Genomic DNA, 20,945 nt, shown 5'->3' with positions numbered 1-20,945 from the left:
GGGTTTACTGCCGAGCAAGTGATCAAACAAATTGTGTAGGAAGGAACTGTAGATATTTGTTTAGACCCCCGAAGATCGACACAAAATGCTGGAGTAACTCAGCAGGTCAGGCAGCATCTCTGGAGAGAAAGGAATAGGAAAGGATGTTTCGTGTCGAGACCTTTTTCACTCAAAAAAGGCAGGTGTGGACATTGCAGATGTGGTGTGGCGGCGCCTATCGGCAGCGGCTCGACTGCAGTCCGTCTGTCTTTTTTTAAATTTTTGTCTCGATAAATGTATGTCTTGACTCTAGTTTTTATTATTTTTCCTTAGCTGTGTATATGTGGGGGGTGGGGGAGATACCGTTAATCTCTTCCCTGTACGGGGATCCGACTTTTTCCCTGTCGGGTCTCCGGTGTCGTTGGGCCTAACATCGTGGAGCCGGCGGCGGCCTCCGGCCGGGACGAGCCTAAGGGCTCCAGTCGCGGAGCCTACGGACCAAACATCGCAGAGCTGGCCATCTTCGGAGCGGGAGGAGCTGTGGTGGCACGCGGCTGCGATCCGACTTCGGAGCTTCGGAGGCTCCGGCCGCAGGCCCGGTGGACGGTAACATCGGGAGCTCCAGGTTCCTGGTGGGAGACCGCTTTTCGGAGCACCCGCAACATCAACTTCTCCCGCTGGAATCGCAGGGTTTAAAGTTCAAGTTCAAGTGAGTTTATTGTCATGTGTGCCTGTATAGGACAATGAAATTCTTGCTTCTGAGAAAGGACTCTGAGCGGGGCCCAACATCGCCCCGCGCGGCTTAAACGGCCACAGGACTCACCATCGCCGCCGGGGGCTTTAACATCGGGAGCCCCAGTTCGCCTCGACGCTGAAGTTGGACTGCTGGACCGCGGGAGAAGAGCAAAGGGAAGAGATAAGACTTTGCCTTCCATCACAGTGAGGAGATGTTGGAGATCCACTGTGATGGATGTTTATGAAAACTGTGTTATGTGTGGGTCTTGGGTTTTTTTGTAATGCAAGACTGTAGAAAATGCAATTTCGTTCAAACCAAGCTGTTTGAATGACAATAAAAAGCAATATATTCATTCTATTCAAACCTGTGTGAAAGATTTATTTTTATGAGATTAGAACATCTCTCACAACAATATGAGAATAAACTAACTGTATTGCATTAACAGAAAGCTAGTCAAATACATCAGGGCACATTTAAGGGATAACCACAACTGTTCATTTGGATTCACAAAATGGTCGACCAGGTTATGTTGTCAGAAAGCAACGGATAGAGGTCATGAGGATTTTATTAACGCCTAGCAATTTACATGCATCATTATGAATATCATCTATCTTCTTCTGTACTATTACTAAAACTCTCATCTTGAGAACACACCTGGAGTATTGCGTACAGTTTTGGTCTCCTAATCTGAGGAAAGACATTCTTGCTATAGAGGGGGTACAGAGAAGGTTCACCAGACTGGTTCCTGGGATGGCAGGACTTTCATATGAAGAAAGACTGGATAGACTCGGCTTGTACACGCTAAAATTTAGAAGATTGAGGGGGGATCTTATAGAAACTTACAAAATTCTTAAGGGGTTGGACAGGCTAGATGCAGGAGATTGTTCCCAATGTTGTGGAAGTCCAGAACAAGGGGTCGCAGTTTAAGGATAAGGGGGAAGTCTTTTAGGACCGAGATGAGAACATTATTTTTTACACAGAGAGTGGTGAATCTGTGGAATTCTCTGCCACAGAAGGTGGTTGAGGCCAGTTCATTGACTTGTGGGAGGGAGTGCTGGGGTACGAGGGGAAATAAGCCGCGCAGTTAGGGGCTATGGGTGAGTGTTGGAATATTGCGTTTGGGGAACAGGTTGCATTAGGGGAATGGGTGAGTGGTGGAGTATTGTGTCGGGGAACAGGCTGTGTTGGGGGACTAGGCTTCCCATGTGACTGAGACCCAACGGGTCCCACTTAGTCTAGCATTAGATAAATCTGAAATAACATAATATAAATGCCCCAACATCCATGTTGATGTTTAAACCCATGTCTACAGTGTGACAATCATAATGCTGCTGTAACATAGAAACATAGAAAATTTGTGCAAATTTAACAAGCGCAAACCGGAAGAGGACAAACATAGAAACATAGAAAATAGATGCAGGAGTAGGCCATTCAGCCCTTCGATATTCAATATGATCATGGCTGATCATCCAACTCAGTATCCTGTACCTGCCTTCTCTCCATACCCCCTGATCCCTTTAGCCACAAGGGCCACATCTAACTCCCTCTTAAATATAGCCAATGAACTGGCCTCAACTACCTTCTGTGGCAGAGAATTCCAGAGATTCACCACTCTCTGTGGGAAAAATGTTTTTCTCGTCTCGGTCCTAAAAGATTTCCCCTTTATCCTTAAACTGTGACCCCTTGTCCTGGACTTCCCCAAAATCGGGAACAATCTTCCTGCATCTAGCCTGTCCAACCCCTTAAGAATTTTGTAAGTTTCTATAAGATCCTCCCTCAATCTTCTAAATTCTAGCGAGTACAAGCCGAGTCTATCCAGTCTATTCAGTAACCATTTTAGTAAATCACTCTACAATACACACAACCTAAACATAACTGAAGAAATTCAAAAGTCAGTACATACCAAGAAATAAATCCTAAATTACTTTTCCAAATACTGTTCTGATTTGAGATAAGGCTTTTCCGTACCGATATGCAAACACAGATAATAATTGCTACAGAGAGAAACAATATACAACATTTGTTATCTCCTAGACCAAGGCAACATCAGCATTGCATGTACACAACAGGGGTTTAAAATAAGTTTCACTACGTTTAGTGAAGGCCAGAATGAGGTATCCAATCAGAGCTACGAAGCATTAAGATCCAGGAATATAAATATAGAAATTCCTGCACGGTGTAAATACAGTTAAGCCACAGAGAAAACACACATTTTATTTCATTTAAACAGGGTTACGCAGTACTAGATCAAAGAGACAAAGATAAATTTTGAGGAGGTAACAGGAAACTGTTCGAGTAATACACGTTGTGTTTAACTAATCACTAGCCATTTTAATTTGAACTCCAACTTCTTCAGACTGAAAATGTATCCTGACCTGAAATGTCATCTGCCCATTCCCTCCACAGATGTTGCCTGACCCGCTGAGTTATTCCAGCACTTTTTCTTTTTCGTAAATCAGCATCTGCAGTTCCTTGCGTCAACACTATACCGAACCACGTTGTTGAGATAAACAAAGCTAGTGAAAGAAGGATGTGTCAACAATGAAGAGAAAATAGAAGGAGATTAAATTCTAGCAAGGAACTTTTATAAAGTTACACATAGGAGATGATGAAGGCAAGGTCAAAGGTTTCAGAAAATGAACTGAGATGGATATATGCACGTTGATCATCCGCCAATATCACCTAATATGGACTGTGCTAGATTTTGGCAGGAAACATTTTGTGATATTTAAATGTGTTAAAAAAAAATGCAATACTACAACATTTCATTGTTGATTGATGCATTTTTATTTGAACACTTCTAAATATAAAATACTGATAATGGAAAGAGATGCCAGAAACAGAAAATGTTCTGATGACTGAGGATTGACATCAAATTATCCACTAGACACTTGTAGAACAAGGTGAAGCAATATTTAAAAAATACAGCCATACTGGGTTTAATTTTACCAAACCAAAGTGTGATGCCAATACTATTCATGATGTCAAATCTAGACTGCTCATTGGCCACATTCTATATTGGTTGATTTTCAAATTTAGTTTCTCATTAAAAACATCTGGTTTGCAAATATGACTCATTACAAATATAGCAGCAAAAGTAAAACTCTACAGGAAACAGGAAAAGACCAAAGGGCATTTTTGCAGTAAATGCAGTATATTTGGAGCAGTAAAATAATTAGTTACAGTGCAATAAAATCATAAAAAGATTATCTTCAATCAAATGAGAAAAAGGTTTTTATTCTCCGTGTTCATTTCCTTCACTAATGCAGCAAACTCTCATAATTCTCACCTAATAACTATCACAGAATAAAATTGGGGGGAAATAGCACATTTCTGCAGAACTCAGTCCCTGTCCAACCCCCACCCCACCCCCTAACACAGGAAAATCAGTGACAATATTATTGAGCAGTAGATCCTGTCATGTTACAGAAAATAACATTAAAATAATAACCGTCTTCGGATAGATGATCATCATGTGACTATATATGGTGAAATTGTAATGAAAATGAATTGCTTTTGTACAGAATGGTAAATCACAATCACAATAATACTTCATTAGCCAAGTATGTTTTGCAACATATGAGGAATTTCATTTGCCAAGTCAGTCATACAAATAAAAAGCAACGGAACACACAAAATACATTTTAACATAAACATCCACCACAGTGACTCCTCCACATTCTACATCATGTTATGATGTAAGAATTTGGAACATAGAGCAGAAGTTAAGTTATTTAATAATGGTAAACACAAAATGGTAGACAAAAATATCTGTGATGTAAACCAATAACTGCAGTTCCTCCTTACATATACAATAATGGTGTTGATCTTGAGAAAATCCTCGTCCACACTACTTATTTTGCCATAAATTAATTTTTTGCTATTTTGATATGTTTGCTAGACAATTAATGTAGGAAAAATACTAAACATAGTTCTGGGCATTGTTGCCATGAATTGAAAATACCATACAACATGTGTAGATCAGACATCGGGCTATTTGGTTCATCATTTAAGTGCCAATTTGTACTTATGTTGTTTGTTTTTAATTTGATTCAGCCCTGAATAATAAGTGTTTCTACCTGGCAAGTCCGCAGTGGCGCCGCACGATTGGCAGCCCTGCCAACAGTTTGTCTGTTTTTTTGTGCTTTTTTAAATTCTTAGAGTGTTAAAAGTCTGTAAATGTTCTCCGGTTTGTTTTATGTGGGGGAAGGGGGAAACTATTTTTCAGTTTTTTACCTTGCTGGAGATGCGATTGTTTTCCGGGTCTCCGGTCGCTCTGCGGCCTACCATCGATGGAGTTGGAGGCCATCTCGGACTGACTTTGTGCCCCACCGCGGGCATAGACTGGGATCGCTCCAACTTCGGCCTTCGGACTTTACCAACAAGGGCTCGCAGTCTTGGGAGAGACTAGTCGGGAGCTCAAACGACGCAGAGGCTCGACAAGTCCCGACGTGGGGTCTGTGATGGAAGGCGAAAAAAAAGTTCAAATCGCTTCCCTTCTGTGCTCTCCCATGGTCGGGGACCTCTAGCCCTCCATTGATGGGATGATCTTGACTCCCGTAGCCGGTGGTCTGGCCCTCCGCATCGGGGCGATCAGCTCCTGCATCGGGGGGAAGTCAGCTCCCCCGCGCCGGCGATCAGACCCCACGACGGGACGGGTCGAGCCTCTGCGTCGTTTGAGCTCCCGACTAGTCTCTCCCGAGACTGCGAGCCCTTGTTGGTAAAGTCCGAAGGCCGAAGTTGGAGCGATCCCAGTCTATGCCCGCGGTGGGGCACAAAGTCAGTCCGAGATGGCCTCCAACTCCATCGATGGTAGGACGCAGAGCGACCGGAGACCCGGAAAACAATCGCATCTCCAGCAAGGTAAAAAACTGAAAAAAAGTTTCCCCCTTCCCCCACATAAAACAAGCCGGAGAACATTTACACACTTTTAACACTCTAAGAATTTAAAAAAGCACGAAAAAACAGACAAACTGTTGGCAGGGCTGCCAATCGTGCGGCGCCACTGCGGACTTGCCAGGTAGAAACACTTATTATTCAGGGCTGAATCAAATTAAAAACAAACAACATAAGCACAAATTGGCACTTAAATGATGAACCAAATAGCCCGATGTCTGATCTACACATGTTGTATGGTATTTTCAATTCATGGCAACAATGCCCAGAACTATGTTTAGTAATTTTCCTACATTAATTGTCTAGCAAACATATCAAAATAGCAAAAAATTAATTTATGGCAAAATAAGTAGTGTGGACGAGGATTTTCTCAAGATCAACACCATTATTGTATATGTAAGGAGGAACTGCAGTTATTGGTTTACATCACAGATATTTTTGTCTACCATTTTGTGTTTACCATTATTAAATAACTTAACTTCTGCTCTATGTTCCAAATTCTTACATCATAACATTGAGCCCTGGCAATATAGTTATTTAAAATCCATTGTCATTGAAATGCCATTGCCATTTGATGTGTGTGCAGCGATTTCCAAATAATTCAATAATGTAGCAATGACTTGAATGCTAATATATATTCAAATCCCACCTTAATAACTAGAAGACTACTGAATTGATTTAAATACTCCCATTGCACATTGGATTCGTATAACACAGAAACAAGCCCTTCGCCCCACTGAATCTGCTCAAACCGTCAAGCATCCACTTACTGCACCAGGGGGGGGAAAATCTGCCACCCAGACCAGAGAAATGTGATGAACTCTTAAATGCCTTATGAAAAAGACCAAACAAGCCATCCAGTTAAATTATATATATATATAATTTGCATTAATATATATATATATATATATATATATATATATATATATATATGTGTGTGTGTGGGTGTGTGTGTATATATATATATATATATGTATATCTATCTATCTATCTATCTATATATATATATATATCTATATATATACACATATACATATATATATATATATATCTATATATATATACACATATACAATATATATATATATATATATGTATATCTATCTATCTATCTATCTATATATATATATATATATGTATGTATATATATATATATATCTATATATATATATATATATATATATATATATGTATCTATCTATCTATCTATCTATCTATCTATATATATATATATATATATATTAATGCAAAATGATTAAAGCAACCATACAACCAAACAGTATCAATCAAAGCATCAAATTCGGACAGAGATTAATTTCTCCACATCAGCCGGGATTGAAGTAAGCAGTGCAGAGTCTTGGTGAAGGCAAATGTTATCTTCATTTCCAGGATACCTTGCATTGTTGCATGGCATTAAGCATAATAAATGGGATTGCCTCAGAACTGATCTGACAGCTCAGAATTGGGCATCAATGAGTCTCTGTAAACAATCAACAGCAAAACTCAGATCACTGCAAAGTGCAACCTTTTTATGGGTCTGTCCGAATTAGGCGATTTTTTGGGCGACTACAGGCGACTGCCGCAAAATTTTCAACATGTTGAAATTTTTTCGGCGACAGTGGTGACAATTTTTGCTGTCGTAGGTTGTCGAAGGTTGTTGCCAGATGTTGTGGGTGAAATCCATTAAAACTAGTCCCTGGCAGTGGCCTAAAGAGTTGCCTAAGTGGGACAGGCCCTTTGTAATCCCTTACGATCACCCTGGTTTCATGAAGAGTGTAATGGGACACATCATGAGCAAAATCAAGCATTCCTAAAAGGTGCCAACCTGATGAAGCTGGAACAGGTCTACATACATGCTATATGGCAAAAACAGCATGGAGCAGATAGAGCTGAACAACAGTGCAATCAACCTATGAGACCAAAGCTCCATAGTCCCGATATAGGGAGGTTTTCACAGCAGTCGGGTCACGACCCATGACCCGTACTGTTGCTACACTACTCCAAATGGAGTACACACCATTGTTTCCAGCGTAGCGGGCCCGTTAAAACCCGCCGAAAATGTCAATTTTTGCGCTGTAAATAATTATGTAAATCGGGATAAGCGTGAGAGACATTTAGCCTACTTCAGAATTCCAAAAGTGAGGAGAAATGACGGTAGATAGAAGTGAGAGCTGAAGGGACAACAACAGACAGAGTGCTTAGCGAACATTGGCCGTTTGCTCAATGCATTTCATCAACTAAGGCATTATTTGGGGTTTTTCTTGATTCATTTGGCATCTAAAAAGTTTCAGAAGTGATAAATCTGGCTGTAAATTTCTTAAATCGCCCATGGTTCTCAAATGGGTTTTTACATACAAAATGAAAACGCATCTGAAGAAAAGTTTACAGCCAGATTTATCACTTCTGAGACTTTTTAAGATACCAAAGGAATCAAGAAAAAACAAATAATGCCTTACTGTTGATGAAATGCAGTGAGCAAACACGATAATTCCCAATATTTTCAATTCCAATACAGGTGCACAACCTTTTATCCGAAGATCCAAATAACGAAAACCTCCGAATAGCGGACATTTTTTCGGTCCTTGAAGAAAGGTCCTTGAAAACGTTCACCGAGGGCGGCCCGCAGAGGTGACAGCGGAACCCCCGGTCGGTCCTCGAAGAAAGGGGAACTAAATCCTCGTTCATAAAAGAGAAGGTGAGGGTATATTGCGCGGGAGGGTTAATAATTGACAATATGCTGCTGCCTGCCCGCTGAGTTAAAAAGTTCCCACGGTAGCACGATACACAGTGTTTCGTGAGTCTTGCGTGGGAACGTTTTAACTCAGCGGGCAGGCAGCAGCAGATTGTCGCTGCCTTCAGTTTCCCCCCACCTACACCCCTCTGCTTCCCGGCCATGTGTGTGACCCCTTCCCTCCCCTCTCCAGCTCCCCCCCCCCCGCCCATTGCACCGGCGCGGGGGCTTTGCACTGTCTTCATGTCGGCGACGCTAGCAGGTCAGTGACAGTCACCGGAGACGTCAGGACCAACGGGACACCGACCCCCAGGCCCACTGCAAGCACGGAGATCCCAGAGACCCACAGCCAGCAGCAGCCCAGCCCCGTTCCAACTCCAGAGGAACACTGCAAACTGGCCGGAGATGTCAGGACCACCAGAAGCCGCTCCCCGATGGGCCGCTACGGCGACAAGTGGCAGTTCGCCCACAGCCCGAGCTGTGCCCCCTCATCGGGACACCGACCCCCAGACCCACTGCAAGCACGGAGATCCCAGATCAGCAAGTCCAGCCCAGCCCCGCTCCAACTCCAGAGGAACACGCTCCCCCGTAGGGGCAGAAGCTGATGGTGTGCAAGGTACGTCTTGTTCTTGGGGTCGCGCAGCTCGGGCTGTGGGCGAACTGCCACTTGTCGCCGTAGCGGCCCATCGGGGAGCGGATTCCTCTGGAGTTGGAGGGGGAGGGGGGTATTGTGCTGTTTGATCGCCCCCTACTATCCCAGGGACAGGGAGACAGGACGTTCACCGAGGGCGGCCCGCAGAGGTGACAGCGGAACCTCTGGTCGGTCCTGGAAGAAAGGGGAACTAAATCCCCTTCATAAAAGAGAAGTGGAGGGTATATTGCCCAGGAGGGTATATCGCCTACCTGGAAGAAACCGGACATTTTTCCCAGGATGTCGTCTGCACACCAAAGCTCACCAAAGCTCACGTTTGGCGCCAAACGCACGTCGCCTCTGCTGCACACGGATATAAGAGTGTGAAAATGTCGCCTTAGGCCGCCTAAGGGCATGTAGCCCCGCTAGGGTGACATGAGTGCGAGAGGTGATTCAATGCTGCGGTCACATTTATAAATTCAGGAATTCATTCAACACACTGCATTTCATACAGACATTTATTCTGCAAGAAAAAACTACATTGAAGACTCAAACTCACGACCGAGGAACTGCCGGGATCGAGGCGCAAACTCGCGACCTTGCGGATATGAGCCGAGCACTCTACCACTGAGCCAGCCATTAAAATCTATGCTAAAAAATTTCCATTCCGAAGGCCGACAAATTCCGAATTACGAAAAGTGTCTGGTCCCAAGGCTTTCGGATAAAAGGTTGTGCACCTGTATGTTCGCCAAGCACTTTAGCTGCTGTTCTCCCTTCAGCTCTCGCTTCTCTTTACATTCATTTCGTTTCACTTTTGGAATTCTAAAGTTGAGTACGTCTCTCACACTTACCCCGACTTCCACAATTTTTTTCAGCGCATAAATTCAACATTTTGGCAGTTTTTAACAGGTAGGAAAGTACGCGTTTCTTGCATTAATAACATATACCGGAAGTTACAGATGTCCTCCAGATGGATTGAGCGGCTCCGTGCGTCAAGCCCTATGACCCAGTGACCTTACGTGCAAGCATGAATCCAAGCATGAATGGTAGACAATTAAAGAACTAACTGGAGGAGGCAATACCAAGAACATTCCAATCCTCCATGTTGACAAAGCCCGAGTGATAATAACGAGGTTGAAGTATTCACAACTAAGTTCAGCCTGAAGTGCTGCGTTGATACCTCTCTCTGTATTCCCCTGTTCCCCACTGTCACAGAGGATTCAGCCATTCTGATTCACTCCATAAACAGCCGCATCGTGGCAGCACTTAAGAGAGGGCATACTGGAGGGCTCGTCTGCCGAAGCAAAACAGATAGAGCTCAAAAATAAGAAAGGTGCAATCACTCTAATGGGAATGTATTCTTTCCCCCCACCTTCCCAATAGCCAGCAGGAGATAGAGGAACAGATATGCAGACAGGTACCCACAAGCAACATGATTGTCACAATGGGTGACTTTAACTTCCCCATTATTGATTGGGACCTACTTAGTGCAAAAGGCATAGATGGGACAGGATGTGTCAGGTGCAACCAAGAGGGTTTCCTAAAACAGCATGTGGATAGTCCGACTTTGGAGGGACCATTCTGGACCTCGTGTTGTGAAACACGCCAGATGGCTGGTGTTTCAGTGAGAGAGCACTTTGAACAGGGGTGTCAAACTCGCGGCCCACGGGCCAGATGCCGCCCGCGAAGGGGTTCGATCCGGTCCATGGGATGATTTCCCTGATGCCAGAGCGGGCCGCAGTTGTCCCCGGATCGGATTGCATTCACGCGTGCAGGGTGCGACCCGGCGCGCATAAAGTCGCATTTTACCCGTGATCTAAAATGAGTTTGACACCCCTGACTGAGGATAGTGATCGCAACTCCATAGGTTTTAAGATTGTTTTAATAGGAATATGTTTACTTTGGGGGAAGGTACTAAATTGGTATAAGGCAGATTACAAATTATTGGGCAGGAGCTGGGGAAGGTAAATTGGGACCGGCTGTTATTGGATAAATTAACATCAGACACATGGGAGTCATTTAAAGGTCAATTGATCAAAGTTCAAGACAGACATGGTCCAGTAAGGCGGGACAAGGTTGGCAAAGGTAAGGTAACCTTGGATGAGATAGTAAATTTGGTCAATTTCCATAAAGGAAGTGCCTATAATGTTTAAGATGGTGAAATCAGATTTGGGAACGATACAGCAAGTAGGAAAATAACTCAAGTAGGTGACTAGATGCAGCCATAAAATTGCTTTGGCGAGTCTGAGTAAAGAAAATCCCAAGGCTTTTATTTTTTTTTAAAAGGGATAGCCAGTCCTGCTCAAGGATAAAGGAGGGAATTTGTGCTTAGAGTCAGAGGATATAGGTGAGATACTAAATGAGTACTTTGCATCTGTATTCACCAAGGAAAAAAGACATGGAAGATTGTGGGTTCAGTGAGGAGAATAGTAATATGCAAGGGAATTTTGAAATCAGGAATTCAACACCATTCTTGAAGAGCACCAGGGGAGATAAATCCCCAAGGTTTGATGAGATCCTGGCCATATTAAGAGGGACAAGAGAGGATATTGCAGGAGCCTTGGTGAAGATTTGGCATTTTCTCTCGCCATAGGCAAGGTTCCGGAGGACAGGAGGGTAACCAATGTTGTTCCTTCATTTAAGAAGTGAAGTAGAGAGAACCTTTCTCCCAGGCTGGAAATGTCATTGATCAGAGGGCGTAGCTTTAAGGTAAAAGGGGACAAAGTTTACGAGAGATGTATGGAGCAAGGTTTTTTTCTACTGAGGGTGGCGAGAGCCTGGAACACATTGACAGGGTAATGGTGGAGGATGATTCAAGTCATGTTTGGGAAGCACATGCATATTCAAGGAATGGAGTTATGCTCTCTATGGGCCATCAGATTACTAACCTTTACGAAAAAGTTCAGAAATCCTTATACCAACCTGCTGAGCACCTATATAGTTCTCTCTTTTTTGTGAAATTCTTTCACCATTATTTACTTCATGTTTCTTAGTCAATTTTGCATCAACCCAGTTACTTTACCTTTGTGATTATACATATTGTTATAGCTGTTATTAATACTTAGCTCTTGAAATCACACTACGGATTGATCATTGTATGAATGAGCACACAGTTCAGTATTGTAATGGAGGATTTAACTTGTTCAAATGGATTAATGTTTACTTTGAAATTGATCCCATCAATCATATGAAATGCATCCCAAGCTTTATTTGGCATTCAGTAAACCATGGCTGATCTAATCTTAGGTGAGATTAATAAGAGAGTTCGGTATTCCAAAAATGTAAGAAATCATGGGATTTGTCAAAGGTCATTCGCGATAAAGAAGAAGCAAATGAAGCACAAGCTGTATAAAGTGTGTATAAATTATTCATAATTTATATGTAAAAATATATTTAATCTGAGGAACGATGGTGCCAGGTAACGGGAGAGCGGGGTGAAAGAGTGGGGGGGGGGGGGGGCAGATGCGAGTGGGAGACAGGGGGAGAGACTGCACCAGGGGGGAGACCTTCTCGGCAGCTCAGCTGCTGCATGTATACAGATCTGCGTTTGATCCGTAGTCAGGATCAACCCCGGGTCTCCGGCGCTGCAAGTGCTGTTGAATTGCTACTGGACGGTCCCCGCCCCCTCCTGGGTGGCCCATCCCTATCCGGGGGCAGCCGGAGATGTCCGGGATGACCATGGACTGACAGGACTCCGGCCCGGTGCAGCGGCGGCCCCAGGCTTACAGCCAGCACAGAGAAGAAGCACGAGCTCCAGCTCAACTCTGCATGTCCCACAGAGACAGGGCTGCCGGTTAAACCAGTGGGACAGGCAGAGTTGAGCTGGAGTTTGTGCTTCTTCTTCTCGCTGGCTGTCACTGCTCCGGGCTGTAGTCCCGTCAGTCCAGGGCTGTCGGTTAACCCAGCAGGACAGGCAGAGTTGAACTGGAGTTAGTGCTTCTTCTCCGCTCTGGCTGTAAGCCTGGGGCTGCTACTACTCTGGGCCGATCCCGTCAATCCAGGGCTGTTGGTTAACCCAGCGGGACAGGCAGAGTTTATTGCTGTTTCTCAACATGAGGACCAAAAGTTATGATGAATTTTGAAGTGAATAGACACATCCTATCTGCCCAAGTTCAAACAAATGCCTGAATATGCATTGGCCGGCGGTTCATTCTACAGCAAGACAATGATCCCAAACATACTGCTAAAGCAACAAAGGGGTTATTCCAAAGCAAAAAAATTGTCGTTTCTTGAGTGGCCAAGTCAATCTCCCGATCTGAACCCAATTGAGCAAGCCTTTTATGTGCTGAAGAGAAATCCCAGCAGTAAATCTTAAGATTTGCATTCCCAGGAAGATTTGCACCTCTAGACAAGCTGTTTCAGTACAGTTACCACAATGGCATCTACCCTATAATCTGGAAAATTTCCAACATATATGCTGGTCAAAAAGAATAGGCCAAATTCATTCAAGTTCATTACTTGAATACAGGTCCCACTGGGTGTCATGGTACACCAGTCATTGAAAGTGGGCATGCAGGTGCAGCAGGCAGTGAAGAAAGCGAATGGTATGTTAGCTTTCATAGCAAAAGGATTTGAGTATAGGAGCAGGGAGGTTCTACTGCAGTTGTACAGGGTCTTGGTGAGACCACACCTGGAGTATTGCGTACAGTTTTGGTCTCCAAATCTGAGGAAGGACATTATTGCCATAGAGGGAGTGCAGAGAAGGTTCACCAGACTGATTCCTGGGATGTCAGGACTGTCTTATGAAGAAAGACTGGATAGACTTGGTTTATACTCTCTAGAATTTAGGAGATTGAGAGGGGATCTTATAGAAACTTACAAAATTCTTAAGGGGTTGGACAGGCTAGATGCAGGAAGATTGCTCCCGATGTTGGGGAAGTCCAGGACAAGGGGTCACAGCTTAAGGATAAGGGGGAAATCCTTTAAAACCGAGATGAGAAGAACTTTTTTCACACAGAGAGTGGTGAATCTCTGGAACTCCCTGCCACAGAGGGTAGTCGAGGCCAGTTCATTGGCTATATTTAAGAGGGAGTTAGATGTGGCCCTTGTGGCTAAGGGGATCAGAGGGTATGGAGAGAAGGCAGGTACGGGATACTGAGTGGATGATCAGCCATGATCATATTGAATGGCGGTGCAGGCTCGAAGGGCCGAATGGCCTACTCGTGCACCTAATTTCTATGTTTCTATTACTACCCAGTCTAATCTCAAACTTAAGTAACTAGCAAACCACATAAACACTGGCTGGGGTTTGGATATGGACAGTATCCGAGGTTGGATATGGAGAGTTACAGCATTTCTGCAACCCTTCGGCCCGTCATATCTCCCGTGATCAACAAGCACCTAATTATAATTAAACTATTTTAATCACCCCATCCCAATTCCCCTAAATTCTAACACAAGGAGTAATTCAGACTGGACAATCAACTGACCAACCCACCCAGCTTTTGCATATGGGAGGGAACCAGGGGCCACAACGTGAGCTGCAACAGTAGCTGAGTGAACCAATGAAGAAGGGCTTCTTGGTGCAGACCTGCAACATCGGCGCCGTTTTTTAGTAAAACAACACAAAGTGCTGGAGTAACTCGGCCGACTGAATCACTCTGAAGAAAAGGGTCCCAATGTCACCTGTCCATGTTCTCCAGAGATCCTGACCCATTGAATTACTCCAGCACTCTGGGTCCTTTCGGTCGGTAAAATAGAGCTCGCTGGTTCACCTTGTGAGTCAGAGGTGGGGTTGGGAACTAGGGCTCTAAACAGCTGGGGAGACAGTGCAAGCCGAGGATGAGTCAGCTGGTCATTCCATTCACATTTTATATTTGTTTGATTATTTACGTTTCTGGCATTCAATGGTGCTTTAAAGACACAGGAGGGGTGTAATTAGCGGGCCAAAGGTGTATTGTCATTTCATTATCAAGTGGTCCAGAAAAAAGGATAATACAGAAAGTCTCTGGAACTGAGGGGCGTGGATAATATTCTCCACTTGTTTGAAATATGCCCCAAGAACATAATTCAGGACAAAGCAGCCTGTTTGGTGGTCATTCTACTCCCAAGATTCAACAAAAAAAATGAAGGGCTATATTGGAACAGTACAGAAAATCAGATACTGCCTAACGGTATGCAGCATTGTGTAAATCAACTGCATTCAACATAAATTTAAAACTCTTTCATCTACCTTTTTGGAATATAGTTTCTGAAAGCCTGGTATGATAGATTCTGATACTAATATAAGATTTGTAAGGACAGGTACTCCTCATACCTTATGAGGTACTAACCTCATACCTCCACATCCTGTCAATAAAAATAAAAAGCTGAATAGTTTTTTTTTTTAAATTTGGTTTACCCACCCCCCTGTGAAAAGCGTCAGCTAGTAAAGCAACCATTTTAAAATTCCACAGCTCTATATATCAAAATATTGGGTGATTTGACTATAATCTAAGTTAACGTCACTTATTCAAAACTATATTTGCATAAGCTCAAGTCAAATGGAGAAGTCATTCAGGCTGCTACATTAATATTGTAACTTTTGTTGAGGAAAGAACAGTAAATTACAGTAAAACCGAAATGGGTCAAAAGGTTATTTGGCACAAAGGGCATTTTAGTACAAAACAATTCATATTTCAACCTTTTTTTAAACACTGCAATATTTGGAACTTGAATTGTCACTAATGTTACAATAAGCAGGAAGTAGCAGAACAGGATATGACAAGCTGTTTGAATGAAGACAACTTTATCGAAGTAACTTAGGTACTGAGAGCAGTATTTCAGTCCAATATCAAATTATTTGCCATTTCTAGCAGATTTAGAACATAGCTTCAGTTTGTTGCTTACAGTGCCCACCGAGGAAAATCTCCACAGCTGACAGAAGAATTCTCTCTATAATAGAAAAATCCCCAAACACCTGTCAGACAGATCAGAAACACTCTTCAGGAGTGGATTTGTCAATGACCACTGTCCGCAGAAGATTTCATGAACAGAAATACAGAGGCTACACTGCAAGATGCAAACCACTGGTTAGCAGCAAAAATGGAATGGCCAGGTTACAGTTTGCCAAGAGTACTAAAAAGAACAACCACAGTTCTTGAAAAAGGTCTTGTGGATAGATGAGACGAACATACTCTGCTCTTACCATCACAAGAGACGAAGTGATGGCAAGAGCAGAGTATGGAGAAGAGAAGGAACTGCCCAAGATCCAAAGCATACCACCTCATCTGTGAAACACGGTGGTGGGGGCGTTATGACCTGGGTATATATGGCTGCTGAAGGTACTGGCTCACTTATCTTCATTGATGATCAACTGCTGATGGTAATAGCAGATGAAAAGACACATCCTATCTGCTCAAGTTCAACCAAATGCCTCAAAACACATTGGCCAGCAGTTCATTCTACAGCAAGACAATGATTCCATACTGCTAAAACAATAAAGCAGAGCTGCCAAGTTTTGTCAGAGCATTTCAGTATTCTCGTACCTGAAAATCAGTATCTTGCTGAGGAAATACGTATTTTTACGCGGTTCCATTTTGCTGAAAAAAGTGTTATTTATGTGCCATCGTACCCATGTAAGAGTACAAGAATGCATAACTTTGCTACTAAATGACGTGTCTTCTATGCACCTTCCTTGACAGTGCATTCATTGCCATCTCTTTATATACTGCTGTTTGAACGGCTGCTTCCTGCTTTTAGCACCAGATGATAATGTAGAAACCATATTGGAAGCCTCCCTCTCCCTCCCTCCCTCCCTCCCTCTCTCTCCCTCCTTCCTCTCTTTCCCTCTCTCTCCTCCACCCTCCTCTCTCTCTCCCCGTCTCCTTTCCTTCCCCTCCTTCTTTCCCTTCCACCCTCCCTCGCTCTCTTATTCCCTCCCTCCCTCCCACTCCCTCTCTCCCTCCCTCTCTCCCTCCTTCTCTCCCTCCCCAAACAGTCTGTGACCCATAGCGCTGTGGCCATAGCGCTCTGTGTAAAGCCCATAGTGCTATGTGTAAAGCGCTCCAGCTGGGAGCGCTGTTTTTAGAACCCATAGCGCTGTTCGTTTAAATTCCCACGCATTAAACTGACAGTGCTGTTTAGACCTGGAGCGGGACACGCAGATCAAAGCTTACAAAAATAATCATCCAGATCTTGAAATTTAAAATACGAATAGATTTAATCTGCTATAATTTTTAGTTACAGTATGACTTTTTATATCCTTGTATTTTTAAGCAGCAAGATGAAACAGGATGTCAGGCTGATTTTTTTAAAATCCGTATTTTACAAAGCAAATCCATACATCCGTATTCCGATTGCATTTCCGTACAAAATAGGGAAAATCCGTACTCGTTGGCAGCTCTGATAAAGTTTGTTCAAAGCTAAAAAATCTATTCTTGAGTGGCCAAGTCAATCAGCCGATCTGAACCCAATTGAGCATGCCTATGCTGAAGAGAAAACTGAAGGGGACTAGCCCCCAAAACAAGCATAAACTAAAGATGGCTGCAATACAGGCCTGGCAGAGCATCACCAGAGAAGACAACCAGCAACTGGTGATGTCCATGAATCGCAGACTTCAAGCAGTCATTGCATGCAAAGGATACAACAAAATACTAAACATGACTACGTTCATTTACATGACATTGCTGTGTCCCAAACATTATGGTGCCCTGAAATGGGGAGACTATGTATAAACACAGCTGTAATTTCTACGTGGTGAAACCAAAATATATAAAAATGGCCTTTATTAAAATCTGACAATGTGCACTTTAACCACATGTGATTTTAATCTCAATTTGTGGAGTACAGAGGCAAATAAATAAATGATGGGTCTTTGTCCAAACATTATGGAGGGCACTGTATTTTACCTCTGCATTATGCAGTAGAAATGTAGTTCATTTTCATATTTTGATTTACATGCATGTGAAACTGTTCCATGAATAGCAACTTGAAAAAAAGGACAGCAGTATCACAAAACCAAAATAAATCTTTATAATGGGCAAGAACATTCTGCTGTGATGCAATTTGCCTCAATACATTACAATTTGATTATTATACAGCTATGATACCAAAATCAAATCAATATTAAAAAAAATTCCCCTCTAGAGATTTGTTTCCCTCTAGATTTGCTAGAGATTGGGATAATTCTATTTTAGGCAACCAGTATCATCATTATTCACTGCAATCCACTACAGCCAGGTGCAGATTACTATATTTCCCGGCAATAAAGATGCTATTTTTTACCATAAAATAAGACCCGAAAATCTTCCTGCGTGAGGAAGGACATCCTTGTGATTGAGGCAGTGCAGCGAGATTGATCCCTGGGATGGCGGGACTGTCATATGAGGAAAGATTGAAAAGACTAGGCTTGTATTCACTGGAGTTTAGAAGGATGAGGGGATATCTTATAGAAACACATAAAATTATAAATGGACTGGACAAGCTAGATGCAGGAAAAATTTTCCCTATGTTGGGCGAGTCCTGAACCTAGCACTTTTTACTTTAGGGAGCTGGCACCAATTTCACAGATATCAGCAAAACATTTTAATTTTAAAATTTCCAAACTAACGTGTATGCAGCATGGATCCAGAGAGAAATAGTTAAAGCTTCAGGTCAATGGCTTTACATCAGAACTAAGAAACACTAGGAAATGTAATGCTGAACATTGGATAGAATGGGAGGCGTGTGAACAATAAAGAAAACTTTTGTGATAGGGCAAAGAGCTTGATGCAAAAATGTGTCAGTTGCATTGAGAGAGGCGAATGTTTCCTTGCTGCTGAAAGAGAGAAAAAAAAAGAAAAAAGAGGGGGAAGAGTACAAGATCTGAAATAAAAGAGAATGCTGTAAATATTATATTTTACAAGATAGTATTTTTGAATATCTTTTTCAATAGGGTTGAAAACTCCCTATTAATAGGGATTTTCACTGATTAAAGAAAACCTTTAAATTATCATCATAAATTATTGACCATATCAAAACTGGTCAGTTCTCAAACAAACTGACGAGGCTAGCTGTCGGAAATGGTGTTTCCAATGTGTGGGGAGTTACTGCAGATACTGCCTTAAACTTAAACCAAAGACAGACACAAAAAGTTGGAGTAACTCAGCAGGTCAGACACCATCTCTAGAGTAAAGGAATAAGTGACGTTTTGGGTCAAGCGCCTTCTTCAGACTTCCTCAGAACTTTTCAATGCTCCAACCTTTTATTTTCTTAGTCTGTCTTGGGAAAACCAATGACCAAAGTGAGGAGGTGAAGATGAGAATTGGGGCTACAAGGTGGAAGAATGGGGTTGATGGGGTGGAGTTACCTCAGAAGTATTTTACGTACCCAAATCTTCATCACATAGATTCAGTTCATGCCCAAAACAATGTGAATTAGTGAAAATCCATCTCCATGAGAAAATAAATTAGCGATTGCCTCATGCAAATTATCTAAAGAACTCTTTCAAAACTTCAATTTATTTGAATAAGTAAAGAAAGCAGATACTGCACAATGTTGTAGATTAAATGCTTGCCATGGATATAAATAATAAAACAAATAAAATTAAAGTAAGAAACACAGCAAGAAAACATGTACACATGTATGCACTGATGAACTATTACACCTACAAATTTGACAAAAATTCCTGCCACACACAATATACTTGCTCATACAGTTTAAGCACACCGATCAAAACATCACTTGTTAAATAATGTTCACCAACAATTCTTATAACTGGGATATGTAACTACCAAAAAATCATTCTGAAATTTTAGAAGATAAAAGCATTCAAATGGAATGGAATCTAACTCAAAAATACCTGTTAAGTAGTAATAAAAGAGTAACCTTAGTATAATGAAAGTATGTTTCTCGGCCATTGTGGATTATAATGTACAGTTTTGGTTATTAACTTTCGAATGAAAATTCTATCTAGTTTTAAATTCTAAACATACCTAAACTAGACACAGAAACATTATACTTTCAGGTACTTACAATTGCAGTGTCCATCAGTGTTAAACGCTAACATTAGCTTAACATTAATGAAAGACAAGTGATATCGCTCTGTACAGATCCTATCTATTGCCTTATTTGGACAAGTTTATTAACAAAGCTTGGGTGCCTGACAAAGAAGAATGCCACACTTCCTCTCAAAGTGCCGCATCATGCACCACTACGCCTGCATGTGGGTGATACTTCCGGATGATTTCTCCAAGTTCTCTTTGCTAATCTTGTTGCAGAATTTGAATGGAAACTGATTTCAAATAGCAACTTCTTCATATTCTAATTGTGAGCATGTGTACAGCCACTCTGCAAAGGTAGATTGACCTTAAAAATATGACCAACCACTGTGAAAAAAGTTTTTTTTTTTGCAATGCAAAACATTTTACACTACTCAAGTCTTCCAGAGTTTGAATCTGGTAGCCGTGCACAACATGCAAACAGCATTTTAACCTCTGAGCCATCAAGTCTGTCCATCCCTTACTTCCTCCCATCTATTTGGCTATTTCCACATTTTTGTAATTTCAATATACTGATTGTGAAAAAACATCAATTTCAATTTCCTCAAAATATTCTACTAAGATCAACCCAAAATGTGCAAATATCAAAATTGACAGCAAAATAATTTTTCTGTGACATGCTTACGTTACATATGGCCATCATTCAACAACTTGCAACATCCTGTATGTTGTCTGTCTGTCTCTCCCCCATCATCCACCAAGCACCAGGACGCAAGCTCAATTGCGCTGATCTCAATTAGGTTTAGTGACTGTCAAGCAGTGTAACATCTCACAAACTTCATTTCAAATTAGACACATTTTGCAATGTCCTTCAGCTTTATGAAATAATCAGTCAGGAAAGACCACCTAGACTATCAAGCCCATCTCACTATCGAACTGGCTTGAACACACATTAAATGGCTCCATGGCACAGCAGTAGAGTTGCTGCCTTACAGCACCAGAGACCGGGTTCAATTGTGACCACAGGCACTATATGTACGGAGTTTGTGTGTACTCCCTGTGACTGTGTGGGGT

General features: G+C 42.2%; 1 protein-coding gene across 8 annotated transcripts in view; it reads right to left on the bottom strand.

The window, feature by feature from the left end:
* Positions 1-20,945, bottom strand: part of cyrib (CYFIP related Rac1 interactor B) — a 149,726-nt gene that overhangs the window by 70,825 nt on the left and 57,956 nt on the right. The window contains exon 1 of one of the 8 annotated variants that reach the window (XM_033018996.1): positions 19,906-19,929. The exons of the other annotated variants lie outside the window; for them this stretch is intronic. The gene's annotated coding sequence lies outside the window, so the exon portion shown is untranslated. Of the gene's footprint in view, positions 1-19,905; positions 19,930-20,945 lie in introns of those variants that run through there. 8 annotated transcript variants of the gene reach the window in all.

The sequence above is a fragment of the Amblyraja radiata genome, chromosome 4, assembly GCF_010909765.2.
Source record: "Amblyraja radiata isolate CabotCenter1 chromosome 4, sAmbRad1.1.pri, whole genome shotgun sequence".
NCBI classification, from domain to species: domain Eukaryota; kingdom Metazoa; phylum Chordata; class Chondrichthyes; order Rajiformes; family Rajidae; genus Amblyraja; species Amblyraja radiata.
This window is presented reverse-complemented; position numbering and strand designations above follow the sequence as displayed.